The sequence below is a fragment of the Mauremys reevesii genome, linkage group 1 (genome assembly GCF_016161935.1).
Source record: "Mauremys reevesii isolate NIE-2019 linkage group 1, ASM1616193v1, whole genome shotgun sequence".
NCBI lineage: Eukaryota > Metazoa > Chordata > Testudines > Geoemydidae > Mauremys > Mauremys reevesii.
Window position 1 is genome coordinate 47,761,572 of NC_052623.1, and position 10,291 is coordinate 47,771,862.

Sequence of the window (10,291 nt, forward strand, 5' to 3'; positions counted from 1 at the left end):
TGATACCTTACACGACACCTTTGGGACATATATTATGTCAATAATGTGTTGGGGCAATGAGTGTGTCAGACCTGAGGTGAGTTACAATATGAGGGTGTGAGGCTCTCTGCCAGCTGGCATGGAGGGGCTCCCAAGGTCATACTATTTCACAATTACATTTTTACGTATTAATTTCCTAGTTTTGAGGGGATAAAAAGGTTAATTGTCACACTGAAAGTCTAATCTACACAATTTCTGCTGTCTACTCAGCCCCAGAATGGCAGCTAGTGGTAGTTTTGGTCCAACGAACTTTCTACATTCATCATCCTTCTGCTTGTAGCTTTCAGGAGCTAGGTCACAGGGGAAAAAAGGAGAGAGAGAAGGATAAGCTAGCAGGCAAACTCCCCTGACAAACAGAGCTATAAACTCCATTACTGGGCCAGCCCCTGGATCTGATAGGTTTCCCATGGTTCACCACAGGGGGAGCTCCCCGCAACAAACCACAGGGAGTTCATCAGATCCTGACTGCCACCAACCCCTGTTCTGGAGAACATCTAGAAGGGCTGAAGGAAACTGACAAGAGGGTAGTAGAAACAGTATTACCAAACACAAGCATCCAAAACAAATGAATCAGATAAATATATATATATAGAGAGATACCTATTTCATAGAACTGGAAGGGACCCTGAAAGGTCATCAAGTCCAGCCCCCTGTCTTCGCTAGCAGGACCAAGTACTGATTTTTTGCCCCAGATCCCTAAGTGGCCCCCTCAAGGATTGAACTCAAAGTGTTTCTCTCTGCCTCCCAACTGCATAGGGTACTTCCATCTTCCCTAGGAGCAGGCTGACTTTGCTCCCATTGAGACAATGGGAGACAGTGACTATGTTTGTTAAGAGTAACCTGAACTTCCTCCTAACATAAGATGTAGGAAAACAGTGGCCATTTTAACTGAGGGCAGCCTGTGACCTCAGTTCCATTGTGAATGATGGAATCCAGTGGCCATTTTGAAAAAGAAGAATCCTTTGTGAGTTTCTCTTAAGGAGAATATTTTATGAACCAGTCTTCTAAGTTTCAGTTATGTTGAGTAATGTTAAAAATAAAATAGTCCTAAATATTGCTTTTCAGAATCTACCCATTGTTCAGAATGACTCAATGTTAATCTTTTGGCCAGGTTGTTTTCAATATATATGCTGGGGCGGGGGAAGTGAGTGAGAAACCCTGACAGTTTCAATCAGAGACCGATTTCAGACATTTCCTATTAAAAATTTAGTACACAAAACCTAACAAAGATTACACAGAAAATACAAAGGGCATACAAACTAATCCTATGTGACATTTCACATGGAAAGGCCACCTATGTGTAGAGAATATGCCCTGTGTGTTTCAAAATGCAATCTAGAGTTCCAACCAGTGACTCCTTTAAAATAGTTCACTAGATGTTATTAATATTTAGAGATGGGTCTACATAAAAACCGTTAAGTTTAACACTGACAAGTATTTGTAACTTTGAAATAGATCTACACTATGCAACTTGGGACCATCTCTACTAATAAGGATTTCATTATTCAGCTGAAACACAGTCCAGGATATATGTCTGGTCACAGTATTATCTAAAGCTCTAACAACCTTTTTCCAGACACACACTGTTTTAACAGCATATTGCATACATGAACTCCTCTGCTTTACAAAAATTCCAAGTACTAAGAGGTGTGTTTGTTCTGGATTCATTGTGCTGCAATACTGCATATAATTTTCTGCTTCATGAAAGGAGAAAAACGTCTCTTAGTGCATGTCAAAATGCAGATATTTATTGGTGAAAACAAGTCTTGGCTATTCAATGCAAAACACATTCTGGCTGTAATCTCACAGAAGTCAAGAAATTCAGAGTTTAGGTTCTCACAATGACCTTAATTCTGCCCTCTTGCTCATGTGCATTACAATAGGGTTCTTCATCAGATGATCTCACAACAATGGTCAGTGTGGCAGATTAGATAGTAAACACTATAATAGGAAAAAATTGCATTTCTTCCTATATGGCTCCCCCAGAGAGATTGTACACATTGAACCATGCTCCATTTTATGCTTAAACTGCATCTTTTCCTTTCTTCTTTAAAACGAATGTTAATGGAAGTGAAAGGGGCAGGCTGTCTTAGGGTAAGGCTACACTTTGAGTTTGGGGTGTGATTCCCAGCTCAAGCTGACACACCCATGTTCTAATTGAGCTAGTGCACTAAAAACAGAGAGTGTAGCCACGGTGGCACAAGGACCAGCTGACCCAAGTATAACCATACCCTGGGCAGTGGCAGATTAGCCACTGGGCCAATAGGGTCTGTGCCTGGGGGCCAGGGCCTATTGTGAGCCCCCAGAAAAATAGGCACCCTATGCCCTGACCCGCTCCGCCCACCTGGCACTTCTGCCACGGAGCATGGGAAGACCCCGCTTCCTGACTCTGCTCCCTGGCAGGAGTGCTGGGTGGGTGGAAGAAGCCCCCGTGCCCCAACCCCATTTCCCTGGCAGGATCGCCGGGTGGGTGGGAGGTGCGGGGAGCGGGGGACTGCAGGTGAAAGGGGTGGGGAAGGGCCCCCTCTTGCTCTGGCCCAGGGCCCCACAAAACCGTAATCTGCCTCTGACCCTAGGCATGTACTCAGGCAGCTAGCCATTTGTGCAGCTGCAGCTACACACTATTTTTAGAGCACTGGTTCAATCACAGCTTGCACAGGTATGTCTCAAGCAGAGAATTACACCCCCGCCTCGAAGGGTACCCTCACTCTCAAACCTCTCTCCTTGCCTGATGCTGTCAACTCGTTTCACACACAAAGCAGCCTTCAGATGCTTTGGACTTTCAGCTACTACTGTGTTGGGCCCCAAATCAGGTAAGCATGTGACACAACAAATCCTGCATCTTGCAGGGGGTTAGATTAGGTGACCCTTGTGGTCCCCTCTAACCCTATGATTCTATGTCCTTAAGTACATTCCCATTCAAAAGAGCATGTAAACGTGCTTAAAGTTCAAGTACTTTGCTGAGTCAAGATCTTGGACTAGCATTGTAGAAGTATATTAAGGTATTTTACTTTCAGCCATATACTGCATTTCGCTTACAGTATGTCTACACTATAGAGACTATACCAGTATTTCTACGTTTCCATAGCTATGCTAGCATAACCCCATAGTGTAGATGCAGCCTACGCTAATGGAAGGAGTTTTTCCCTCAGTGTAAGGCCTGGTCTACATTATGGGGTTGGGTTGAATTTAGCCGCATTAGGTTGATTTAAAAATGACTGCGTCCACACAACCAACCCCGTTCTGTTGACCTAAAGGGCTCTTAAAATCAACTTCCGTACTCCTCCCCAATGAGGGGAGTAGCACTAAAATCGACCTTGCTGGGTCGAATTTGGGGTAGTGCGGACACAAATCAATGGTATTGGCTTCCAGGAGCTATCCCAGAGTGCTCCATTGTGACCGCTCTGGACAGCACTCTGAACTCCAATGCACTAGCCAGGTACACAGGAAAAGCCCCGGGAACTTTTTAATTTCATTTCCTGTTTGGTCAGCGTGGCGAACGCAGCAGCACAGCTGACCATGCAGTACCCCCAGAATTGTAGACCGTAGAATGTTTCTACGCTCCCCTTATCATCTCTGTCCCTGAGGTTATCGCAGATTAAAAGGTAAAAAAAACACACTCGTGATGACATGTTTTCCGAGCTCATGCAGTCCGCCTGCACTGATAGGACACAGCTTAATGCATGGAGGCATTCAGTGGCAGAGGCCAGGAAAGAATTAAGTGAGTGAGAAGAGCGGCAAGATGTGATGCTGAGGCTAATGGGGGAACAAACGGACATGATGAAGCATCTGTTGGAGCTGCAGTAAAGCCAACAAGAACACAGACCCCCGCTGCATCCACTGTATAACCGCCTACCCTCCTCCCCATGTTCCATAACCTCCTCACCCAGACGCCCAAGACCAGGGAGCTGGGGGGAGTGGGGAGGAGACTCCAGGCACCCAGCCACTCCATTCCAGAGGATGGCTCAAGCCCCAAGCAACAGAAGGCTGTCATTCAAACAGTTTGATTTCTAGTGTGGCTACAATAAGCATGTGGCTTTGTCCTTTCCTCCTCCCCCACCCCACCTGGGCTACCTTGTCCGTTATCTCATTTTTTTAATTAATAAAGAATGCATGGTTTCAAAACAATAGTTACTTTATTTCGAGGGGGGGTGGTTGGCTAACAGGGAATTAAAATCAACAAAGGGGGCGGGTTTGCATCAAGGAGAAACACACACAACTGTCACACTGAAGCCTGGCCAGTCATGAAACTGGTTTTCAAAGCCTCTCTGATGCGCAGTGCACCTTGCTGTGCTCTTCTAATTGCCCTGGTGTCTGGCTGCTCAAAATCAAACACCAGGCAATTTGCCTCAACCTCTCACCCCGCCATAAACGTCTCCCCTTTACTCTCACAGATATTATGGAGCACCCAGCAACCGATAATAACAATGTTGGTTGCACTGAGGTCTGATCAACAGTGCCAGAGAGCTTTTAAACGTCCAAAGGCACATTCTACCACCATTCTGTACTTGCTCAGCCTATAGTTGAACTGTTCCTTACTACTGTCCAGGCTTCATGAGCCATGGGAGCAAGGAGTAGGTGTGACCACGCGGTGCTACCAGCTGGGAGAGCAGCCTGAGGCAGAAGTCTCCAGCTCGGATGATGTTCCAGGCAGGACTGAATGAGAATTCATGCTCAGGAAGGGAAGATTTTCCCAGAAGCCCCGGCCAAGCTACATGTCCGACGAGGATGGATACCAGTCCTACTGCACCGTCTGCTGTGAAGGCAAGGAGCTGCTGCTGTGTAGCAATGCCAGCTGCTTCAGGTGCTTCTGTGTCGAATGCTTGGAGGTCCTAGTAGGGCAAGGTACCTTGGCCAAGGCAAAAGAGCACTCTTTAGCTACAGAAACTTTCTCAAGAGACTTAACCTTCAGTTTAATCATGATCAAGGGATCTTAACTAATATGATCATGTGTTTGGGGGCCCCAGCGACAAAGCCCCTTTAAACATGGCAGACTTGCATTAATCAGCTTTGGCACCTCTTCTGAATTTAATTAAAAAGTAAATATACTAGACACGTGGGAGCGCAGCCTGTCTGCAAACATTTTGGAAGCACACCGAGGGTGCTGCAAACATTCTACGTTGGAATACTGTAGTGCATTCTGCCTGGCTACACCATAACTATATGGAAATTGCAGCCAGTGCAAAAATTAAGCTCTCCATTTCTGCTGAGATTTTAAAATTAATAATAGACTCACAGAATTTAAGGTCTGAAGGGACCATTTTGATCATCTAGTCTGATCTGTACATTGCAGGTCACAAAATCTCAACCACTCCTGAAATAGATCCCTAACCTATGGCTGAGTTACTGAAGTCCTCAAATAATGGTTTAAAGAGAATAAGTTATTCAAGTTACAGAGAATTCACCATTTACACTAGTTTAAACCTGCAAGTGACCTGTGCCCCATGCTGCAGAGGAAGGCAACCCCCCTCTCCCCAGGGTCTCTGCCAATCTGACCCAGAGGAAAACTCCTTCCCGACTGCAAATATGGTGATCAGTTAGACCCTGAGCATGTGGGCAAGACCCACCAGGCAGATAGCTGGGAAAGAATTCTCTGTAGTAACTCAGAGCCTCCCTGTCTAGTGTCCTGTCTCCAGCCGTAGGAGATTTTTGCTACTGGCATTCACCAATAAGCCAGGATGATGATGTTTGACTTCATTGCTGCCTTTTGCCATGTTAATTTTCAAGCTGCTTCAGGTGACTCAAAAGGACTTTGAATTCAATCAGTAAATAATAATAGCTCCTAGACTATGCTCAGAAGGCAGCAGGAAACTAGCTCACCTCCTGCTCCAGCCAGAGGTGGCCCTAGTTCCCACCTTCCCATGGGATTTACAGGGATTCTTAATTCACGGTCAGATGGGGGGATGTAAAGGTAACCAGGCCCCAATGTGTAGTTCCTGAGAACATGCCAGCCACGAACCCTCTGGAGATGATTGTTGTCTATGTTATTTGTACTGTTCTGCTTTGCTCAGACAGTTTCCTACAATACAAGAGTCTGTTAAAAATATCCATGTGCCATTGTGTCTTCCCTCTGGAAGGCATAGGGTTACTTACCCTTGATACTCCCAACTACATCTTAATGGTGTGGGCCATGAGGGAGATTGTGAGAAAATGGAGGCCACATCCCCTGTCAGAAAGCAAAGAGTTTAGAGAAGAGAGCTCACATCAATGCCAGTCATTTTCTTTGTGTATCTGGGACCTACTTCTTATTCAAGCACAAAATGTTCAGGGAGGTTCTCACCTAGTCCTTGTAGTATTATAATTTTCTTATATATCAGTACATAGAATGTTCAGTATGAAATTGCAGAGGGGTTGGTAGAAATTTCCTGGTAGGAAGGAGAACCAGAACACTTTGCAGTTACAAATTTGTGTGGAGACATCAGGTCACACAGGGTGCAGGTTAGCAATTTAAAAGAACTTTCCTCTGCAACGTTCATATTTATCAACGTTCATATTTACCGTGGGAGAGAATATACCAACAACTAAGTACTGCTTCATTCTCAATCAACAGGTTGGGAAATCCAAGGAATATTAGAATTCCTTCATAGATTAGTCTCAGTGCTAAAATCGAACAAAACACACCTACCAGTGAAAGGCCACATCACAAACATGGCAGACTTTATAGAAAAGCTGTGCTCTACCACTGAAAGAATAATGAATTTATGTCACATGATAAGTGGTATTGAAAACAAATCTATGACTGTATGTGAAGTAGGAATGAAGATCGATTAGGAATGTCAGAGTATGAGCAATTGAGTTAAATTAAATCGCCACAAAAATAGAAGATGTGGAAAATTACAAGAAGGAAATGTTGAGACTCCAAGGGGATCTTTGGAAATGTGGCTAAAATGGAGAAAGAAATGTGCACCATAAAAAGTCAAAAGGACATTGCTCTGTAAATCTCAGCTGACAGAGAAACCTTGGAGTTAAGTAGACAGAAGAATAAATGTGACTTTACTGGTGGAATAGTTACATTTAGGGCTGTCAAGTGATTAAAAAAATTAATCGTGATTAATCGCACTGTTAAACAATAACAGAATACCATTTATTTAAATATTTTTGGATGTTTTCTACATTTTCAAATATATTAATTTCAAAAGTGCTCACTTTATATTTACTTTTGATTACAAATATTTGTGTTGTAAAAAAAATTATTTTTCAATTTACCTCATACAAGAACTGGTGTGCAATCTCCTTATCATGAGCTTACAAATGTAAAATTATGTAAAAAAAAAACTGCATTCAAAAATAAAACAGTGTAAAATTTTAGAGCCTGCAAGTCCACTCAGTCCTACTTCTTGTTCAGCCAATCACTCAGACAAACAAGTTTGATTACATTTGCAGGAGATAATGCTGCCCGCTTCTTGTTTACAATGTCACCTGAAAGTGAGAACAGATGTTCGCATGGCACTGTTGTAGCCAGCGTTGCAAGATATATACGTGCCAGATGTGCTAAAGATTCATATGTTCTTTCATGCTTCAACCACCATCCCAGGGGACACATGTCCATGATGATGATGGGTTCTGCTCAATAAAAATCCAAAGCAGTGCAGACCGATGCATGTTCACTTTCATCATCTGAGTCAGATGCCACCAGCAGAAGGTTGATTTTCTTTTTTGATGGTTTGGGTTCTGTAGTTTCCACATTGGAGTGTTGCTCTTTTAAGACTTCTGAAAGCATGCTCCACTCCTCATCACTCTTAGATTTTGGAAGGCACTCAGATTCTTAAACCTTGGATCAAGTGCTGTAGCTATGTGTAGAAATCTCACATTGGTACCTTCTTTGCATTTTGTCAAATCTGCAGTTAAAAAGTGTTCTTAAAATGAACAACATGTGCTGGGTCATCATCTGAGACTTTTATAATATGAAATACATGGCAGAATGCAAGTAAAACAAAGCAGGAGACATACTATTCTCCCCCAAGGAGTTCGGTCAACATTTAATTAACGCATTTTTTTAAATGAGCGTCATCAGCATGGAAGCATGTCCTCTGGAATGGTAGCTGAAGCATGAAGAGACATACGAACGTTTAGTATATCAAGCATGTAAATACCTTGCAATGCTGCTACAAAGGTGCCATGCGAACGCCTGTTCTCACGTTCAGTTGACATTGTAAATAAAAAGCTGGCAGCAGTATCTCCCATAAATGTAAATAAATGTGTTTGTCTTAGCGATTGGCTGAATAAGAAGTCAGACTGAGTGGATTTAAGCTCTAAAGTTTTAAATTGTTTTGTTTTTGAGTGCAGTTATGTAATAAAAAAAAATCTACATTTGTAAATTGCACTTTCAGGATAAAGAGATTGCATTATGGTACTTGTATGAAATTGAAAAATACTATCTTCTGTTTATAATTTTTACAGTGCAAATATTTGTAATAAAATAATATAAAGTGAGCACTGTACACTTTGTATTCTGTGTTTAATAGCAATCAAAATATTTGAAAATGTAGAAAAACATCCAAAAATATTTAATAAATTTCAATTGGTATTCTATTGTTTAACAGTGCGATTAAAACTGCAATTAATCACAATTAATTTTTTTAATCACGATTAATTTTTTCTAGTTAATTGCGTGAGTTAAATCGACAGCCCTAGTTACATTTATTAATCAAATAGGATAACTACCTTCTCCAGAGAATACTTATTTCCTGAAACTGATTAATTAAGCCTGGATTGAATTGCTGGGGGGATTCTAGACTATGGACTGATTATAAAGAGAAATTTAATGTTAGGGAGGATGACCCACAACAGCTAGCAGAATTGTATAATCAGGATCTCTGCCTGCTATTTAGGAGTTGAACATTGTGTGTGTGTGTGTTGGGTCAGTTTCAAGAAGTAGAATAGTCAATAGTTTAAAAGGGTAAAATGGGGAAAAAATCCAAGAGGTGATAGACACAGATGCTTCCAGCATCTCACTGCAGTAGATTACAAACCTTCTGACTGAGCTCAATGCCAAGCTGCAAGGAGGATCTAAAATGCTGGTTCTAACAATACTGGGTGTGCAGAGCACAGAGAAATCCACTCTTCTGAACCCCACATTCATCCTGAAGCTTTCAGTAAGTAGTGGCCATTGTACACGAGGAGCCTTGAATCAGGCAACTCATGCATTTAAGAAGACTCAGAGATGTTTCAGCAAAGAAAATGATCCATGGCAATGTTTGGAGAACTGAAACCTCAGTTCTTCTCCGTGTTTAGAGAATTTTACTTGCATGAGGACTCCTGTCAAAACAGATTGGATTCCTGTAGCCAGTGTCTCAATTTGGTGCTGGAGGATTATGCAGACAGGAGACTTGGGTCACAAATAGTGGATGATATTCTCAGCAACGTACAGTCCATTGTATATAGTAACTGGAACTTCTTCCAGTTCACTGTACAAAAGAAGCTGCTGGAGAAGAAGAATTTTGAGAACTACGTGAAATACATTAGTAACTACCAACAGTTGGTCAAAACTTGGATCCTGAGGGGCTTGTTACATCATTACAGTGAGACTGAGGGTTTGCAAGATCTGGTGAGGAAGATTTTATCCACTTTATTAAAGTCAGGAATGTTCTGGTTAACTCCAAGCAAAAAAGATACTCTCACAAACTCTGCATTTCTAGATTATTTCTGCCAAGTGCTGCAAAATGATCAAGGACAACTTGGATGTGATCCTGTTCAAAAACACAGAAAGCATTGGTCCATTCTCAGTCCATTCAAGACACTCTGAGGCAGAAGAAAGCATCCACATAGAACAGAAGGAGCTGAGTGTTCAGGCAATGTTTTAGAAACTTCAACTCAAGTCCCACAATGAAATCTTCAAGTGAGCATCTGGATGTGAGGAGCTATATCCATTCTATAAGGTCCCCTATGAAGAAGAAGGTACTAATCACAAGGAGCTATTTGAATCTGTCCATTGGCATCAAGGATTAGAGCAACAAAGGAACCAATAAATGCAGAAGTTATGGTTTCTACATCTGAATTTAAACACCTGGAGATAGCTTTTCGATGTTATCCCTATGGTTGGTATTACCCTAACTGGTGCATCTAGCCAGATCCCAGCATCAGGGCTTCTGACTACTTGAAGGAGTTTAATCACCAGTTTGCTAAAAATTATAAGGTTCAACTTGCTGTTCTCCCAAAGGGCTGGATAAAAATAATCACAGCACAAGTACTGCAGAGTATCTATGAGGCCTTTTACATGAACTACACACAGTCACTAAATTATAAGTGCTGG

General features: G+C 42.2%; 1 pseudogene; it reads left to right on the forward strand.

Moving 5' to 3' along the window:
• Positions 1–5,983: 5,983 nt before the first annotated feature.
• LOC120403511 lies at positions 5,984–10,007 on the forward strand (annotated as a pseudogene).
• Positions 10,008–10,291: the final 284 nt, after the last annotated feature.